Source organism: Mauremys reevesii, linkage group 12 (genome assembly GCF_016161935.1).
Source record: "Mauremys reevesii isolate NIE-2019 linkage group 12, ASM1616193v1, whole genome shotgun sequence".
Taxonomy (NCBI): Eukaryota; Metazoa; Chordata; order Testudines; family Geoemydidae; genus Mauremys; species Mauremys reevesii.
In genome coordinates this window covers 27,392,830-27,411,523 of record NC_052634.1, presented here as the reverse complement: position 1 = coordinate 27,411,523, position 18,694 = coordinate 27,392,830, and the positions used below count along the sequence as shown (strand labels likewise).

Sequence of the window (18,694 nt, the reverse complement as noted above, 5' to 3'; positions counted from 1 at the left end):
TCTGAGGTTTCCCTGGCCCCTCGCCCCTGTCCTGCCTGGCTGATGTCAGCATCTCTCTGTGAGGTCACCACCTCCCCACCACCTTTGACCAATAGTCTGAGGTCCTGCAAAAGGCCTTTGTGATGTCACTGCCACACCCCTCCCTTGCTGTGCTAATGTCCTGCCCCTGCCCAGGCACTGTGGAGGTTTGAGCTACTCCCTGTGGATCACCCCACTCAAGGAGCGTTCGTTCTAGGCAGCAAGCCGGCTAGACAGGAAAACATCAGACGCTGCTCCCAATGCTACATTCAGCTTTTCAGAAATTAGTCGACTTTATGACCAGAAGAGACCATTAGAGCATCTAATCTGACCCCCCTGCATATCACAGGCCTCCTGTATGACACCAGAGCTACTTTTGGGGCAAACACATTCCAGAAAGGCATCTAGTCTTCATGAAATGACATCAGGAGATGGTGAATCCACCACTTTCCTTGGTAGATTGTTCCTGTGGTGAATCATCCTCGCTGTTGAATATTTGTGCCTTAGTTGTAATATGAATTTGTCTCTTTTCACCTTCCAGCCACTGGGTCTTGTTATGCCTTTCTCTCCTAGATTCAAGAGCCCTTTAATACCCAATCTATTCTCTCCATGAAGGCCCTTCAACACTTCAATGAAGTCACCTTTCAATCTTCTTTTGATAAGCAAAACAGGTTGAGCTCACTAGAAGGCATTTTTCTCCATCCCTCAGAACATTTATTGGCTCTTTGGTCATCAGACTCCTGAACTGTAGCTGGATGTGGCTCTTGTTCTTCTGCACAACATAGCTCCTGGAGAAGAGGGATCTTCAAATGTACATTCCTATGATACCTTTGTTTAATTGATGAAAACATAAACTAGACAGTTAGAGGATTGGAACTGATTTCAGCTGATGGACAGCTTTGCTAGGTTTTTGTGCATTTGGACAGTGAAATGTTGAGTCTTTACATTCATATCAAGCACCCCTGTATAGTGGAGCTCCTGAACATAATGAAGAATGGAAATGAAAATGTTTTCCTTTTTTTTAAAAAAAAGAAAGAAGGTTATAAGAGAACACTGGGGCTTGAATCAAGGATCACTTGATCTACCATCAAGCACTGTACCACTAAGCTATACCCCCATGACCATGGACTCATGATCTCCAAGACTTTGAAGGACAGACCCTGCTTCCTCGAGATCCTTTGCCATTCCCAGACCAGAAGTGGTTTTAAAAATGGGGTTTGATTAAACTTCTTAAATGTGGTGAACACCACAGCTTGCGCACCCACCGATATAGCTTCTCCCACTGACATAGCTGCCACCTCTTGGGAAGTGGATTAACTGCACCCACATAAAACAATCTCCCATCAACATAGAGCAGTGGTTCTCAAGCTGCGGGTCAGGACCCCAAAGTGGGTCATAACCCTGTTTTAATGGGGTTGCCAGGGCTGGCATTAGTGCCTGGGGCTGAAGCCAAAAGTCTGAGCTCCACCACCCAGGGCTGAATCCCTCAAGCTCTGGTTTTGCCCTTCCCCAACTGGATAAGAGGGCACAGTGTGAAATGTTTGGGGACCACTGGTTTAGGGTGACGTTCTCAATCACTTCTATGAAGTCCAATGAAAGCTATTCCTCACCCACCTACCCCTCCATCAGGACCGACTAGGTATGTTCTGCTGCCCTTCACTCATGCAGGAAGGATAACAACATTTCATTCCACTCAATCCTAAAGTGATTTGTAACCTGCCACCAGCCAAAACTGGTCATTTTGGGAAAGTGTCCCCATCATGCTGCATAGCTAGGCAGAGTAGGTGTGTCTATGCAAACGCGGTCTGTTCCTGAAGTCTTTCACACAGCTCCTCACTAGATGTGAAGGGGGAGCTCATTCAGCCTCTGCTTCCGCCCAGGAACGACGCGCAGCGCCCGGAGTGCCTCCGTCCGCTGCCCCGCGTCGCCAATGCAGATGGTCTAGAGGCCGACTTCACGCCCAAAGAGGTGTCGGCGCAGCTCTCCAGAACCAAAAACACCGCGCCCGGAAAAGATGGCATCCCCTACGGCCTCCTCAAGAAGCGAGACCCCGGCTGTCTCGTGCTCTCCGGCATCTTTAACCTGTGTCGGCGCTTCCGCCGGTCGCCCACCTCCTGGAAGAAGGCCATGACCGTCCTGATCCACAAAAAGGGCGAGCGAGATGACCCCAGCAACTGGAGACCCATCTCCCTCTGCTCCACGATGTACAAACTGTACGCCAGCTGCTTGGCAGCCAGGATCACGGAGTGGGCGACGACCGGGGGAGCCATCAGCCCGGCCCAGAAGGGCTTCATGCCGTCGGACGGGTGCTACGAGCACAACTTCCTGCTCCAGACCGTCCTCCAGTCGACCAGGAGGGCGCAGAGACAGTGCGCGATAGCGTGGCTCGACCTGGCCAACACCTTGACGGGAACAAGAGGGACTCGGTGCTGATGACGGAGTTCCTTATCCAGGGCGAGTCCGTCGTTCCCCTGGTGGAGGGCCAGGCTTACCAACACCTCTGCACGCCGACGGGCTTCCGCGTCCGGCAGACCCCCGAGGACACAATCCGGGAGATCCTGCAGGACGCCGCCAAGATCGACGCATCCCTGCTGGCGCCATGGCAGAAAATCAACGCCCTCAACACCTTCCTGATCCCCTGCATCGCCTTCGTCCTGAGAGGATCCGCCGTGGCAAAGGTGCCCCTCAACAAGGCGGACAACACCATCCGGCAGCTGGTGAAGAAGTGGCTGTCCCTACCCCAGAACGCCAGCAACGAGCTCGTCTACATCGCCCACCGACACGGGGGCGCCAACGTCCCCCGCATGGGAGACCTCTGCGACATTGCGGTCGTCACGCACGCCTTCCGCCTCCTGACGTGCCTGGACGCCGTGGTAAAGAACATCGCGACGGCCGCCCTGCGCGCTGCCACCGCGAAGCGAATCAGCAGAGCTCCCTCTGACCAAGATGTGGCCACCTTCCTGAGCGGCTCCCTGGACGGTGAGTTCGCCTGGGACAGGAGCGACATCGCCTCGCTGTGGACCCGCGCCTGCAACGCCACACGCCGACTGGGAAAGCAACTGGGCTGCCGATGGATGTGGAGCGAGGAATGGCAGGAGCTAGGAGTCCTGGTGCCACATATCGGGACGGAGGACAACACCATCGTCAGCCCCGGAGCCAGAGGCATGCTGGAGAGGTCGCTGAAGGCGCCATCCGCGCGCTCTACGTGGACACCCTGAAGAAAAAGCCGGACCAGGTCAAGGCTTTTGAGGTCACCAGCAAGTGGGACTCCAGCAACCACTTCCTCCCCTCAGGCAGCTTCATCCGTTTCGCCGACTGGCGGTTCATACACCGCGCCCGGCTGAACTGTGTCCCCCTCAACGGAGCCATCCGCCACGGGAACCCGGACAAACGCTGCCGGAGGTGCGGGTACGCCATGGAGACCTTGCCCCACGTCCTGTGCAGCTGCAGACCCCACGGCAGAGCCTGGCAGCTGCGCCACAACGCCGTCCAGGACCGCCTGGTGAAGGCCATCGCCCTGCACCTGGGAGAGATCGCTGTCAATCGCGCCATCCCTGGCACCGACAGCCTGCTGCGCCCGGACATCGTCGTCACGGACGAGGACCGGAAAAAGATCATCCTCGTCGACGTGACAATCCCGTTCGAAAACAGAACCCCGGCCTTCCGCCAAGCCCGAGCCCGCAAACTCGAAAAGTACGCTCCCCTGGCTGACACCCTGTGAGCAAAGGGCTAAGAGGTCTACACCGACGCTCTGATCGTTGGGGCCTTGGGTGCCTGGGACCCCCTTAATGAGTGCGTGCTGCAGACCTGTGGGGTGGGCCGTCGCTACGTGCGGCTCATGAGATGCCTAATGGTCTCGGACGCTATTCAGTGGTCCAGAGACATTTACATAGAGTACGTCACCGGCCACCGTCAATACCAAGAGTGAGCCGGCGTGACTCCACGCACCCACAAGGGGGAAGAGACCTGTAAACTTCCCCTGTTGGACTTTATCCCCTGAGCCCTGAACCAACCAAACTGAACTCTGCCCTGTGAGGGTCATCCTACCATCATTACCCAGTCCGCTCATTTATTCATGCCCACGACTATCCATTACCTGTTTGTATGAGTGATGTGCCCTCACTGCTTGCTGGCTGTACCTTGAACTCACCCACCGTATACCCCGCATTGGGGACATGACAGACTGTGTATATGTATATGCCGTCCAATACCAAAATGCTAACATCCCCCCACAACCTGTATGTTACCCCCAATGACACAATAACTGACGCTTCAAACACTTTGTATCGTTTATTTTTAAATATTCTCTAATAAACTTTAAATCTGCTACCTCCATGGGGGCTGGCTCAGGCCCTGAGGTGCCCCCATGAATGTTCCTCTGTGTCCCCCTAGGAGTCATGCCCCACATTTTGGGGAGCACTGAACCCTACTGGCTAAGCAGGGGCTAGTGATGCCAAAGCCCAGGGAAAGGGAGAACAAGTGCAGGGGCCCCAGAACCGGATCCATGACCCCGCCACTTCTGTCTGTGGCTCCGCCCCCTTCCACCCACGGCCCCATCCACTGTCACCTCTGTTCCACCCCTTCCCCCACTGGCCCCACCCTGTCACTCCTTTACCCCTGCCCCGCTGCAGCCCCGAGACCAGAGAAGCTCTGTGCCCTGCTGCAGTCCCCGGGCCGTAGCAGGGAGTGGGAGCTCCTCCAGCCCTGGAGCCGACATGGGGGAGACTTTTCCAGGGGGGGCCTAATTTGGCCAGGGCCCCTAGTCATGGGCCCCACTGCCCCCTTGGCGACACAAGGTTTGGGGAGGCTGAGCCCCCCCGAGCCTCCATTACGAGCCGCCCAGGCTACCACTGCTCAGTGGGTGGCCAGTCTCCCTGTGTCTCTGCTGTTCGTGCTGGGGAGCCTGGCCGGCCTTAGGGGTGGGCCCCCCTGGCAGCCGCCCAGGGCTCCAGGGGGTCAAAGGGCACCGTGTGCCGGTGCAAAGGTGCTTACTGCTCTCCCCTGCCCCCAATGCTCGTCCATGGCCCCATAGAGGGTTGTGGGGAGCGAGGAGCAACACTATGTGCTCCCTGCGTCCTGGTCACTTTCCCCACCTGGGCTGGGCTGTGAGGGGAGCATCAGAAGCTGCTGCTCTCTGCCCTCCCCGATACAGCCCGGCTGAGGAAAGTGACCTGGATGCAGGGAGCTCGGATGATGTCGCTTCTCGCCCTGCCCCTGCAGCCCCTTGGGGTGCCCGGAGGAGCAGCATCCCAGGGAGGAGCAGGCAGCAATGCCAGCTGCTCCATGCACACAGGTCAGTGTCCCCACGTGGGTGCAGGAGGGGGTGCAGGGGTTAGGGGTGAAGGGGGTGCAGGAGCAGGGCAGTGGCTGGTGGCACAGGAGGGGAGTGTGGGAGTTAAGGGCAAAGGGGACACAGCGTAGCGGTTAGGGCACAGGAGGGGGCAGGAGTTAGGGGTGAAGGAGGCACAAGGGTTGGGAGTGCAGGAGCTAGCACTAAAAGGGGAGGGGGATTGCCCAGGGGTGATGGGGAAGTGCCAAAGTACAAGTTTTGCCCAGGGCACCAGTTCCCCTAACGCTGGTCCTTGGTCACATTTCTTGCTGGGAGAGGGAGGGGAGAGAGATGAGGCATTTTCTCTCTGTTTCTTTCCTCTCCATTTGCTGCTCCTTCCTTCAATTCCAGAAACCTCCCTTGTGTTTCAGACTGTGCAGTGACGCCCTCCACATGCCAGGACTCTGGTGCCTTTGGAGCAGAAAGATCCCAGGAGCTGAGGGTGAATCCAGGGGTGAGTAGCTGGCAGGAAGGAGCCCTAGCAGCTCTTCTGGGAGCGCAGGGGAGGAATGACTCCCCCTTCTCTAGATTCTCCCCGTGGGGCTCTGGGGAGCAGGGAGGGTTGTGTGATAAATTCCATCCAACTCCCCCTTTGATCCAAGCCGAGGGACGTCTCAGCTCTGCACGATCCCCTTGGCAGCACCAAACAAGGGATGTTTTCCACTGGCGAGGAGACCCCAGCCAGGGACTAAAGGCAGCCCCAGACTTTCCCTTTCTCCCTTCTGGGAAATCAAGTTCAAGTTTTTACAAGGAGCTAAGGAAGCCTCAACCCCGCATCTGAATTAATGTCACATTTCTCACTGCCAGACAGAAACAAATGTCATTTCAATCCCATGTGAGTCCACTTCAGTCATTCCTCAGCTCTAGTCCTTCCCCCTCCTGCCTTAGCTTAGGGCATTGCGCCACCCGGTGGGCATTTCATTTCCCTCCTCAGTTTCACACAGAGACACAATTTCCTTTGCACAGATCCATGAACAGCAAAACCTCCCTGTATCTCTTGTCTGAGCCAGGGCATTCGATTCCATTGAAACCTTCTCTCCTGCAATGGCGATGGTCAGACAGAGAGGACGTGACCACCTTCAGCCCTGACAGTGAGATATTCACTCTTCTCTTTCTTCAAGCTGCTGCTATTATTATTCCATAAAACATGAACCACAGAATAAAAAGCTGAGGTTACTCCAGGGTGAGGAAAGAAAGGAGCCACCAACTCCCTGAAAAATCTCAGTGCCCCAGAGAAAACCTGCCCGTTATAGGAATTACTGATGTGCTGGAGATATGTTGGGAAAAGGGACTGTCTGAATTGCCAAGGCAGGAAATGAACAATCTACAGCAACATCATTAACCACAGACACACTCTAGCCATGCTCCAGCCACTGGGGAAATGGTCAGGAATTCTTGCTGCTCAGCCATGGCCACACGAACAGAGATGCACAGCAGTGAGTGTGCTGGGGAAGCTGGTCTGAGCAAACCATTGGAAATGACCCTTCAGTGAGAACAGAACCAGAGTGTAGAAAAGCCCCTGTGTTAAGTGGTTGTGGCTGAGGGCTTAGGGAGCTGGGCTAAGAAACCAGAGGTGTCTTTCTGTGGCAGTTTGATTCTTGCCAGCTAGGCTGTGTGGTGTCTCCATGGCTGTACTTTCAGTGTCTGATCACCCAGGGTGCCACAGGGAGCCAAGTCTAGACGTGTTCAGAGGCTAAAGACACGTCAACATTTCAAACTCCCCCACAACATTGCTGCTGCAGCTCAGTAATGGAGATGCTCTATGCCAGGTTTTCTCAAACTTCTTTTCACTGCAACCATCTTCTGCCAAAAAAACTTACTGCATGGCCCTGGAAAGAGGGACCAAGCCCCTCCCACACAGGGCAGGGAGGAGCCAAAGCCTGAGCTCCGCCCAAGTGGGGAAGGGCAAACCAGAGCTTGAGGGATTCAGCCCTGGGTGGTGGGGCTCAGACTTTTGACTTCAGCCTCAGGCCCCAACAAGTCTAACGCCAGCCGGTTTCCCTACCCCATTGCTCAATGGGCATCCTACTAGATTGCCAGTTGCCTTTCAACTGCAGTGTGGAGACTGTGTGTGTGTGGGGGGGAGAGATAACGTGTATGTTGGGGAAGAGTGAGTGTGTTGAGGTAGGTAGGAGCGGATCATTATTATCCCTATTTGAAAGAGGGAGAAGCTAAGGCTGAGAAAGGAGAATTCACTTGTTTTAGGTCACACAGGCAGGCAGTGGCAGAGTTGGGAATAGGACCCAAGAGCCCTGATTTTCAAACTAACCATCGGATCTTGAATTTCCTACATTGAATGACCTGAGTAAAGTGCTCTCAGATGAGCTCCAGACCAACAACAGTGCACAGTAATTATTCAGCAAGTATTTGAGAACTGCAATGTTAGAGAGAATCATGAACTGCTCAGAGACCATTAATTCAGAGAAGCAGCAAAATTCATCAAACATAGAACTGGTTCTGACTTATTTCCTTGGTCTTCAAAGAGAACAACAAGGACCTGAGTCTCCTCCCTGTCAATAACCCCCTGCTCAGCCAATCAGGGTAGAGACTGAGGACGAGAAGCTGAGGGTTCTCACCAGAGAGCCCAAAGGATGGCCCAGGTCACCGGTGGGGATCACTGCCCGAGCACTATTTCAGCCCCACATTTTTGGGTGGACCTCCCAGAGTGGGAGCTGCCGAGCACTCCCCCGCAACACACACACACATACACACACACACACACACACCTCTCTCCTGGTGTTGGGAGGGGAACAGGAGGATGGACAAAAGAAGCAAGAGAGGAAGAGAAAGGAGGGAGGGATGGAGGAAAAAGTGAAACAAAAAGGACAAACTCAAATGTCCCCAGTGATTCTAAGGGACAAAATCCCAGGTGCAGAATAAAATTCTGCCTCCTTAAGCTCGTGTTTTCCATGCCTAGAATTCAACTGTCACCAGATGGATCAGACTGAACAGGTTTCAAACCTCAAGGAGGCTCTTACCTTCTAAACAGGGACGGCTCGTCTCTAGTAAAATCACTAAAAGGGAAGGAGAAAACTCAAAAAAGGTTCCTCCTGGCGCTCACTTACGTGAACCCCAATACTCTCTCAGTCTTCAAAGAGAGACCTGGAGAAGGAGACTTGCTGAAGCAAAGCCACAGGGGTCTGTGAGGTTTCCTGGCCCTCGCCCCTGTCCTGCCATGCTGATGTCAGCATCTCTCTGTGAGGTCACCACCTCCCCACCACCTTTGACCAATAGTCTGAGGTCCTGCAAAAAGCCTTTGTGATGTCACTGCCACACCCCTCCCTTGCTGTGCTAATGTCCTGCCCCTGCCCAGGCACTTTGGAGGTTGAGCTACTCCCTGTGGATCACCCCACTCAAGGAGCATTCGTTCTAGGAAGCAAGCCGGCTAGACAGTAAAACATCAGCCGCTGCTCCCAATACTACACTCAGTTTTTCAGAAATTTGTCGACTTTATGGCCAGAAGAGACCATTAGAGCATCTAATCTGACCCCCTGCATATCACAGGCCTCCTGTATGACACAATAGCTACTTTTTGGGTAAACACATTCCAGAAAGGCATCTAGTCTTCATTAAATGACATCAGAAGATTGTGAATCCACCACTTTCCTTGGTAGCTTGTTCCTGTGGTGAATCACCTTTGCTGTTGAATATTTGTGCCTTAGTTGTAATATGAATTTGTCTCTTTTCACCGTCCAGCCATTGGGGCTTGTTATGCTTTTCTCTGCTACATTAAAGAGCCCTTTAATAGCCAATCTTTTCTCTCCAGTAAGGCCCTTCAACACTTCAATGAAGTCACCTTTCAATCTTCTTTTGATAAGCTAAACAGGTTGAGCTTGTTCAATAGCTCCCTAGAAGGCATTTTTCTCCAGCCCTCACAACATTTGGTGGCTCTTTGCTGACCCAGCTCCAATTTCACAACATCTTTTTCAAATGAGGACACCAAAACTGGAGGCAGTATTCCAGTATCAGTCTCACTGATGCCGTGTCATCTCCTGTGACGTTATTGACATAATCTGTAACTGTATAGCTCACCGTTGCGACCACTGTTCTATATTTGCAGCCAATATTATAGAAAGGTTGTCGTGTAATGGGTCTATGGAGAGGTTATGATTGGCTGATTAGAATTATGCTATCTCTGGATGTGTATCATTTTTGTAGTTGACGTTATGAATATTGGCTCTATGCTGCCCGTATTTCAAACTTGTGCTCTGCTTCCGGGGAATACTCCAGCCAGACAAATTGGTGTCAATTCTGCCTAGCCTGCTTGATGGCTCATTAAGGACCATCAGCTATACAACTGGCCCACTGAGAGAAGTCAGATATGCCTTGTGACTCAGCAAGGTATGCAGGATCTGCCCTATGGACAGAACTTTAAAGTTTTTCTATGCCACGTGCTGGATAGAGTGTCCTTGGGACAAAGAAAGCAAAACCACATGGCAAGAGACTATAAAGGCTGATGCCTCATCTCCATCTTGTCTTCAATCCTGCTTCATACCTCTGAAGGGACTTTGCTACAAACTGAAGCTCTGTACAAAGGACTGAATGACCCATCCCAGGTGTGGATGGACTCCAGAGACTTGATTTCAACCTGCAGTTTATTCCATCACTGCTACAAGCCGGAACCAAAGACTTTGCCATTACTGGATGTGAAGGGTTCAAATCCATGTGCAGTTTATATAACAACCTGATCTATGGATTGTGCCAGCTCTTTTCCAGAGCCAAAGTCCAGAGTATGGTCAAGGGACCAGAGGCCTAGCAAATAGTGATCAGCTAAGAGAAAGCTAGGGTAAACAGAAAGCCTTGCTTGCTAAGATAGGCCTGGTCAGCAAATTGCCAGGTGTTGGAGCTAAGTAAATAATTGTGTCTTATTCAGAGTTGCAAATTGAGCAAAGAATCCCTTTTCCTTTTCTGTTAATCTCTTCTGTAGAGAGACGTTCTTCCCACAGATCCAATCTTGAGTTTGAGAAGTAGGCACGTCAGTATAAGATATGGCATCTTTCCACTTCCCTCCCAAGAGACCAATGCCTTGCCTTTAGACACAGAAAACAATCTTTATTGCCATATGCTTTCACTGGTTCTTTGCTTTAACCCCTAGGAATGTACCTGTTGGACAATCAAAAGAGTTGCTCCTTTCCTATGGACCTCAAATCAGAATTCAACATAGATATTTTATACTACTCACATTTTATCAAATTATTCATTAAATGTTAACTTGCTAACTTGAGACCATGGGTGGAGACATTATGTAACCTGTTAGCCATTGGCTACTGTGCTATCTTGTCTTGGTGCAGAACCTATCCTGGGGTGTTGAACTGCCTACCCCGTCACTTTACCCTGCCCATGGAAAATCTATATATTCTATTGTAATCAATTGACTGACAGTGTCTCTGAGCCTAATACGCAAGGTGACACTCCGCCAGCGCTGTGTGTAATAAACTCCTATTCTTGACCTCTACACTGTGTAGATTATGTCCTTCACAGACATCTGCTGAATAAAGAGGAGATTCAGCATGCAGCACCCAGTGGTGCCTGGCTGAATGCGTCTCCTCTCCCCGCAGCTTGGTGATCTTTTGAGGAAATGAAGAAGACTGCCTCTGCCTAGCTGTACATTGCTTGCAAAAGAAACAGGTCTTTTTGGTGACAAGTGTTGAAAGGAGCCATTAGACAAATGTGGAGACAAGAAAACATCCCCTAACTGAACTTGCATCTGTGGATGCTGAAGCCACAACACAGAGTGCTAAATGCTATATGACCATGGCTGGTGTCAGAAGAGTCTCTACCAAAGCCTTTTTCCACCAGCAGGGGCCTCTCTGTGCACATAACTCCTGGTAGTGTGATGGCTGCAGGCAGTGGAGAACTCTATTTTGGCATCTCTTTGTCGATGAACATCTGCAGTGGCTGTTAAAAGGCCTCTGGATAGTGGTCTTTGGGAAGAGCTGGCTGAAGAGCCTTCCTAGTAACCAGGAAATCCTGGCTTGGCCTGCCAGTTCTTCCTTGCTGAACCTAATGTCTCTGTTGGCTCCTTTTTTGTATCTCTTTTCATAAAAAGAAAAGACCTGTCAGCAGAATCCTTCTAAGTAGTAGTTCAAGACAGAGAGAGCCTTCCTATGCTAAGTCTTGGTGCCATGGGGCATGCCTCACTGCAGTGCCTTCTGTTGGCCGTCCTGGCAATTAGCTCTGGTCCCCTGGTGCGCCTTCATCTAGTGGCGTCTGGCTGCCATCTGTTCTATCATTAGGACCCATGTCGCTCTCAGGACTTCAAAGTCCTCTTATGGACACAGCCCTCTGGCTGTGCCCCACTCAGTTGTCTCCCTCCTTCCAGGGGGCAGCTGTCCTCTGCCCAGACACTTGCCTCAGTGGCCAGCTGCAGTCCAGGGTGTAGCCACCTGTGTCAGCAGCGACTGAGGCAAAAGGGGTGCACCTCCAACCCCCGCCATCTGTTTCTCTGGACCACTTCCCCACAGACCTAGCACCTTCCTCCGCCTTTGTATCAGGGCCTCAGTCTAGCAGTAGTCGGCCAGGAGGTCACTCATGCTCCCCTTACCCACCCAGCACTACTCTGATCATGGTGCCCTTCCTTCAGGGCAGCCAATCCTCCTTCCTCAAATTCCAAGGAGTGACTGACTCTTGCTGTGCTGAGCAGCCCTTTATATATGGGCTGCTCCAGCAAGCCTTCTCCTGATTGGCTCTCCCAATAAGCCCTTTCCTGATAGGCTGGGTTCTGCACAGCCTCTGCAAGGCTGCCTTAATCTTTCTTCTGCTTGTTTGGGGCAGCCACCCCACCACACTTGGAAAGCAGCAAATGAGAAATCTAGAGCTGAAGGAAAGGTTACCATGACTCAGAACTGAGCCGAGGTTGCTGCGACTGAAACACAGATCACTAACCACTATATGATCAGAGTGGCTGGTGGGAGAAGCACATGTTAGAAGCCCTCTGTCAACTCAGCTGTGGCTTTCTGTGCACGGAGAGCCAGGCACCTCAAGGTCTGCAAGTCTTGAGGGAAATGGGGAACGTCTGTACTTTGGAATTTGCAGGTGTTATCCTGAGCCATCAAATGGAACAGTTGTAAACCCTTTTGCAAGGCAGGCACCATGGCTTAGCTGGCTAAAGCACCTGTCTAGTAAACAGGAGATCCTGGGTTCAACTCCCAGTGGTGCCTTGTTGCATGGCTTTTGTCTCCTCTGCTCACATTTTCCTGTGTCTTTCTAGGAAACAGAAGAGACCTCCCTTGGTATCCAAGTAATTGCTTGCTAAGGAAAAGGCTTCTTTGGAGAGAAGCATTGGAAAGAATCAAATCACAAGCCTGGAGTTGATGAAAAGGCTGCTGTGACTGGCATTGGCATGGCGGTTGCTTCGACTGCAATTGCTGCAACACAAGAGCCTGTGCCACACGTCCTTGTGATTTGCTGGGGATGTCCACACACAGAGGTCATATCACCTTCCTTTTGATTGTCAGTGATGAGAAATGGAGCAGCTGGGAGAAAAGTCCCAGAGAGCAGCACTGTGGCTAAGCTGGGCCAGGCACCTGCCAGGTAAAGTGGAGGTTAGGGATGCAGCACCCAGTGGTGCCTTGCCAAATGTGTCTGCTCTTCCCACCTTTTGGTCAATCTTTTGAGGAAGCAGAGAAGATGCCTTTGCCTTGCAGTGCAGATGCTTCCAAAAGAAACCAGTCATTTTTTCTGAAAGTGTCGGAAGGAGGCACCTAAGAAACATGGAGACAAGGAAAAGGTCATCGTAACTCAACTTGCATCCATGGCTCTTGAGGCCACAACGCAGAGCACTGAGCACTGTACGACCACAGCTGGTGACAGAAGGGGCTTTTCCAAAGGCATTTTCCACTAGCAGGGTCCTCTCTGTGTGCAGAATTCCTCATCGTTTGATGTCTGCAGGCCCTGGAGATCACTCAGGCTTCAGTGTGAACACAAATATCTGCACCACAGTTTTTAGCCCCTCAGCTTTAGCTCCATGAGCCCAAGTCAGATGACCCAGGCCAGCCTTGCTGCCATATTTATCCCAGGAGAGATGGACTCTAAGGGTACGTCTCCATTGCAATGGAAGCCCAGGTGTGGCACACTCTACTCAAAGCAGCGCCTTGGAAGCCCCATATTCACCACTCTCATATAATGATGACACGGTTTGTACAAAGTCTGCCTTGTGAGGTATCATTTCAAAAATCTTGATCTGTTGTACATTAATATCGTGTTGGATTGTGTGTGCTCGCATTGGTTGGGAAGTTATGAAGTTTTTCTTGGTGTGTGTTACTGAGATATGTTATGAGGTGGGGAAATGCCCCCCACCAGCCTTTCAGGTGCGACAAGGGAGGAGCCAGACTCGCTGCTGGCCCATTGAAGGGATTCACACTCCCAAGGACCATCCCAGGAACCGTGTACAATGCAGACTTCTCTGAGATAGCACAGCGACAATGGACACTGCTTGACTCACATCGCAGCAAAGGAGCTTCCTAGCAAGTTGGAAGACACTATGAAAGGGGGCTAGAGACATTATGAATTGGCCTCTTTCCCCCACAACTCAATATCTGTAAACACATCCGGAGGACAAACACTGAACTGAGATAAATCAGAAGAGAATAATAATAATAATAATAATACATTCATATCAAAGTCCCCAACCAGACTAGTATTGGTGTTTCAGCAGAAAATTTTCAGTTTGGGGAATTTTGTTTTCTTAGTCAGACCTTGCCAAGGGAAGCAGGAGAAAATGTTTGAGTTGCCTCCGTCAGAACAGCTTGGCCTAGACACTAGCTCTGGTTCACTGTTCTGGCCTTGCTCAGGATGGGGGTATTTTAATTATTTCGGCAGGTCCCAGGGTGTTTGGGGGAGATGATGAGGATGTTACCTTTTGAGATAAAAACTAAGAAATACAGGACTAGAGAATTCTTTTTTTTTAAGAAATCTGGGATTTAGACATTTAATTTAAAGCAAGGGAGTTCTGAGTTCCTGAGAAGGTTTTTGTTTGCAAGAAGCAACATTGTTGGGTCTGTTATTGTACCAATGGGGGAGATGGTTGTCTATAAAGGAGGGATGAAGACTAAATGTGTCTGATGAGGATGGGATTCAAACCCATGCGTGCAGAGCACACTGGATTACCAGTCCATCACCTTAACCACTCAGCCACCTCATCAGAACTGCTAAAAGATAGACAGGAGGAGAAATCTAAGGCCAGCAGAGATAGGGACAATAAGGAGTTTTGAAACACTAAGTGGACGCAGGGGCTGAATGAACTCCCCCGTTCACATCTAGTGAGGAGCTGGGGGAAAGACTTCAGGAACAGAGCGTGTTTGCACAGACACACCTACTCTGCCTAGCTATGCAGCATGATGGGGCTGCTTTCCCAAGATGAGCAGTTTTGGCTGGTGGTGGGTTACAAATCACTTTAGGATTGAGTGGCATTAAATGTTATTATCCTTCCTGCATGAGTGAAGGGCAGCAGAACATACCTAGTCGGTCCTGATAGGGGGTAGGTGGGTGAGGAATAGCTTTTATTGGATTGCATAGAAGCAATTGAGGACGTCACCCTAAACCAGTGGTCCCCAAACTTTTCACACTGTGCCCTCTTATCCATGGCCAAGGCCCCCCAGAAGCTGCGGTCGAGAACCAGGGCTGGGAGTGGGGCTGTGGCTTGCTGGGGAGAGGGGTGCAGACACAGGGAAGGGGGTCGCGGCTGGGCCGGGGGCTCAGGCTCAGGCTGAGGGTAGGGTGGGTGAAGAGCTGGGACAGAGTGGGGCTGAGTGGGGCTCCCTCCATGCCCTCCATGGGGGCTGGCTCAACCCTGAGGTGCCCCCATGAACATTCCTCTGTGCCCCCCTAGGAGGCATGCCCCACATTTTGGGAATCACTCCCCTAAACTGACCCCTAGTCACTAAGCAGGGGCTAGTGGTGCCAAAGCCCAGGGACAGGGAGCTTTGCCAGAGTGGAGCCTGCAGGTCACATGCTGGGGGCTGACCCAGTCTCCGTGCTCTGGAACAGCTCTGAACCAAACCCAGGCAGAGCCCTCATCAGTGTGACACCACCCAGGGGACGCTGTCACTGGGGGAAACCTCCTTGCCTTCAGCACGGCCTGGGACTGACCTTGGACCTTTCAGCCCCCCTGTTCCATGCCAGGAGCTTCCTGTAGTGAGTCACCTTAGCAGGACACCGGGGAAAGCCTTACACCCCCCCCCTCCCCCAAAGGAGTCCTGCACCCCCAACTTCCGCAATCACCAGTGACTCTCAGCCAGTGCTGTAAAACAGAAGGTTTATTAGTGGTCTGGAATCCAGCCTGGGAAAGTTCTGTGTTAGCACAGGAAGCAGGAAGATTCAGCAACGTCCATCTTGGGGAGACCCCGAACTCAGAGCCTGGGCTCTCCCGTCGAGTCCCCAACCCAGCAGATTCCTTGCTTCCAACAGCCCAACTCAGCCAGGCCCTTTCCCCTCTTCTGTCCTTTGTTCTGTTTCCCCGGTAACCTGCTCACCCGGCCTCCACCTCGTTCTTTGTTCTCCAGCTCATCCCAGCCAGCTGGCCTCTTGCAGCAGGTGCCCCCCGGCCAGCGGTTGCTAGGAGACAGAATTTGTGGCCATTGTCTGGGCCCAGGCAGCTGGACAGCAGCCACACCTGCCCTTTGGGGGTCTCCGCAGAGTAAACACCCTTGTCCCAGCACCGAGATCAGTGGTCCCAAAACTTTTTGAGGGTCACGCCCCCCCTTACCCTTGTCCATGCCCCCATGAGGCACACCTGGGAATGGGGCCACAGCTGTGGGGGAAGGGATGCAGACAGGGGTAAGGGGGCTGAGGCAGGGGCCAGAGCTGGGGTTGGGGGCAGAGACCGGCAGCAGAGCCACAGGTGTAGGGCTGGGAGTGGAGCCCTGGGAGCCAGGCCAGCAGCTGGGGCTACAGCCAGGAGCGGAGCTGGAGGGTGCTCCCTCCCCACACACTCTGGGGGCTGGCCTGGGCCCCAGGTCCATTCCCCTGAGTGTTACTTCATTCCACCTGGTGGGATGCACCCTGCGTTTTGAACCTCTGATGTAGATAATCATGCAACAAATAGGGGAAACTGAGGTACACACAATATGCAAAACGTTCTGAAAATTCCCACTTCATCACAGGGGTGTCAGTGGGGTCTGAGCTAGGCAGCAGCACAGGAAAGGGGGGAGGTTTCCCTTTGGAAAAATTAAACTGCAAAACATCCCCCTGTGTTCCCGCAAAAGCCTCTCATTCATCCCTTAACCCCTCCCCATGAAAATCTCCACCCCTGCCCTGGCCCACAGAGACCCCCTCACTCCAATGCAGATTTTTAACTTTTCTTATTTTTCCTTGGCCTTGTGCAAACATTGTTCCCATCAAAATCATCAAAGGCTTTTACAATGAGAATGAGAAAACAAACTAAATCAAACCCAAAGAAACCGCTATCGACCTCCCCGCCACACACAGTTTGGGTCTGAATTTTTCTACTGAAATGTTGAGGCAATAAGACTCTCACTGCTATTGTCCAGAAACAAACCTAAACCTCCCATGCAGTACCTGGGACATCTGTGTCTGACCCATCAAGGCTTCAGCTCCTTTGGGGAGATTTCCAGCAGCCCAGTCCTGCTGCTATTCCAGGGGAGCAATTCCTGGCTCCTGTCAGCATTTATCTCAGCCCCGTTCTGGGCATCACAGGTTTCTCCGGGAAAGGGCAGTGAATGGTTCTAGGGTCCAGTGATCCTCATCCAAATCACGCTAGAACCTGAGACTCCTTCCCCTTCCCCAGGCTGTGGGCGGGGAGGCATTTCACAGAGCTCTCGGCGCTATAGCACGTGGCTAAGGAGAGAGAAAAAGCCTCATACCCCCTCTGCTCTGGGGGCTGGGTTTAGTCCTGCAGCCTCTGCCCCCCACCTAGTGCCCTATGGCTCATCCCTGACCCTTGCTGCTGCTCCTTGCTATAGACTGTGAGAGGAGCGGAGGCAGCGCAGGAGCCTTCTGGGGATGCAGATCCGAGGCTTTGGGGAGACACATTGTCTGAGACATCAGAGTGCTGCAAACCCTGCAGCCACCCCCTCAATCCGGGGCCTGTTCCAGCCCTGAGTCTGGGCAGCCGCGATCCCTCCCCCAGAGCAGGTGCCCACAGATAACAGCCTGGAAATAGGCATGTGAGACTAACTCCTGCTCTCCCTGACAGGGCCTCCCCTAGACCAAGTGGTGTCCCAGGCAAGAAGTGTCTTCAGTGCCCCCCACCCCCGCTCCATATGTTAAACCATTGAATACCTTATTTTTTGTTGCATTTGTAGCTCATTTCATGATTTTGATGCGCAGTTTGGATGCATGATTTTCTCTGTCATATAAGACAATAAATGTTCATGCTAGGATGTGTAAATCTGTATTTATTCATGCCATATATAAGCAAATAAAAAAATCATTTCCTTTAAGCATATAGAAACTTTTAATTTTAACAGTAACTAAAATGTACTAACATCTAGTAATGGAACTGTCACCAGCACAGGGTGGGCCGGTATTAAATAGTGTTACAGTCGGAGACAGTGTTAGGATGTTAACCCCAGGCCTTTTGTTCAAAGGTCGCTTCTCTCACCTTTCCCCCTTGAACTGAAGCACAGCATTTGAGAGATCCAAAGACTAGTTAATGACATTTCCGAGTGCTAAAATAGCAAGCGATGTCCGTCTTGCATTGGCCATTATTGACTGGAGTGATGGTTTATTGAGAATAAGCTTCAAGGTGAGAAGTAGCAGCCCCAAAAGGCCCCCTGAAGGTGCTGAAGTAGCTCAGTTGGGAGAGCGTTAGACTGAAGAGCTAAAGGTCCCTGGTTCAATCCCAGGCTTCAGCAGACTCTTTCTGCAGCAGCGGGCTGTTTCCTGGAAGCACAGCAGTTCCTTTATCCAATGCAAGTCCCTTATTTCAGGCTTAGCTACAGGAAAAGGCAGCATTGGCTTCTGCACCCAGTTGGCCCACCTGACAGTTCTGTCTTCTCTTGCTCTTTCTCAGCAAGGGAACAAAAAGCAGTTCTCCCTCAAGCTGGAATCACAAGGGTGATGTAAGGACGACTTCCTGAGCCACAGCTCTAGTCCTCTGCTCTTCCAGCTGACCCATTGAAGAGCTGCTGCCATGTTCTCCGGGTTCGCCCCTCGGTATGTGCCAGGGTGAGCACCACCAAAGTGCATGGAATTTGAGGGGCGGGGCAGGGCAGCGCACGGTGATGGAGTTTCTGTAGTGTAGCGGTTCTCACGGTAACCTGACATGCAAAAGGGCCTCAGCCCAAAACCAGGCAGCAACATGCTGGCTTCGTTTTCCCAGCTCCCCATGCTGTCCAGCAAGGCGCTCCTCCTTCTGCCACTGGCCTGTCCCTGGGATAACCCCAA

General features: G+C 51.9%; 3 non-coding genes across 3 annotated transcripts; 2 read left to right on the top strand and 1 right to left on the bottom strand.

Moving 5' to 3' along the window:
• Positions 1-12,433: 12,433 nt before the first annotated feature.
• On the top strand, positions 12,434-12,507 carry TRNAT-AGU. The gene has a single exon. It is a non-coding gene; the product is annotated as a tRNA-Thr (tRNA).
• Positions 12,508-14,407: 1,900 nt separating this feature from the next.
• TRNAT-GGU lies at positions 14,408-14,489 on the bottom strand. Its single transcript has one exon. It is a non-coding gene; the product is annotated as a tRNA-Thr (tRNA).
• A 3,600-nt stretch (positions 14,490-18,089) lies between these two features.
• On the top strand, positions 18,090-18,162 carry TRNAF-GAA. The gene has a single exon. It is a non-coding gene; the product is annotated as a tRNA-Phe (tRNA).
• Positions 18,163-18,694: the final 532 nt, after the last annotated feature.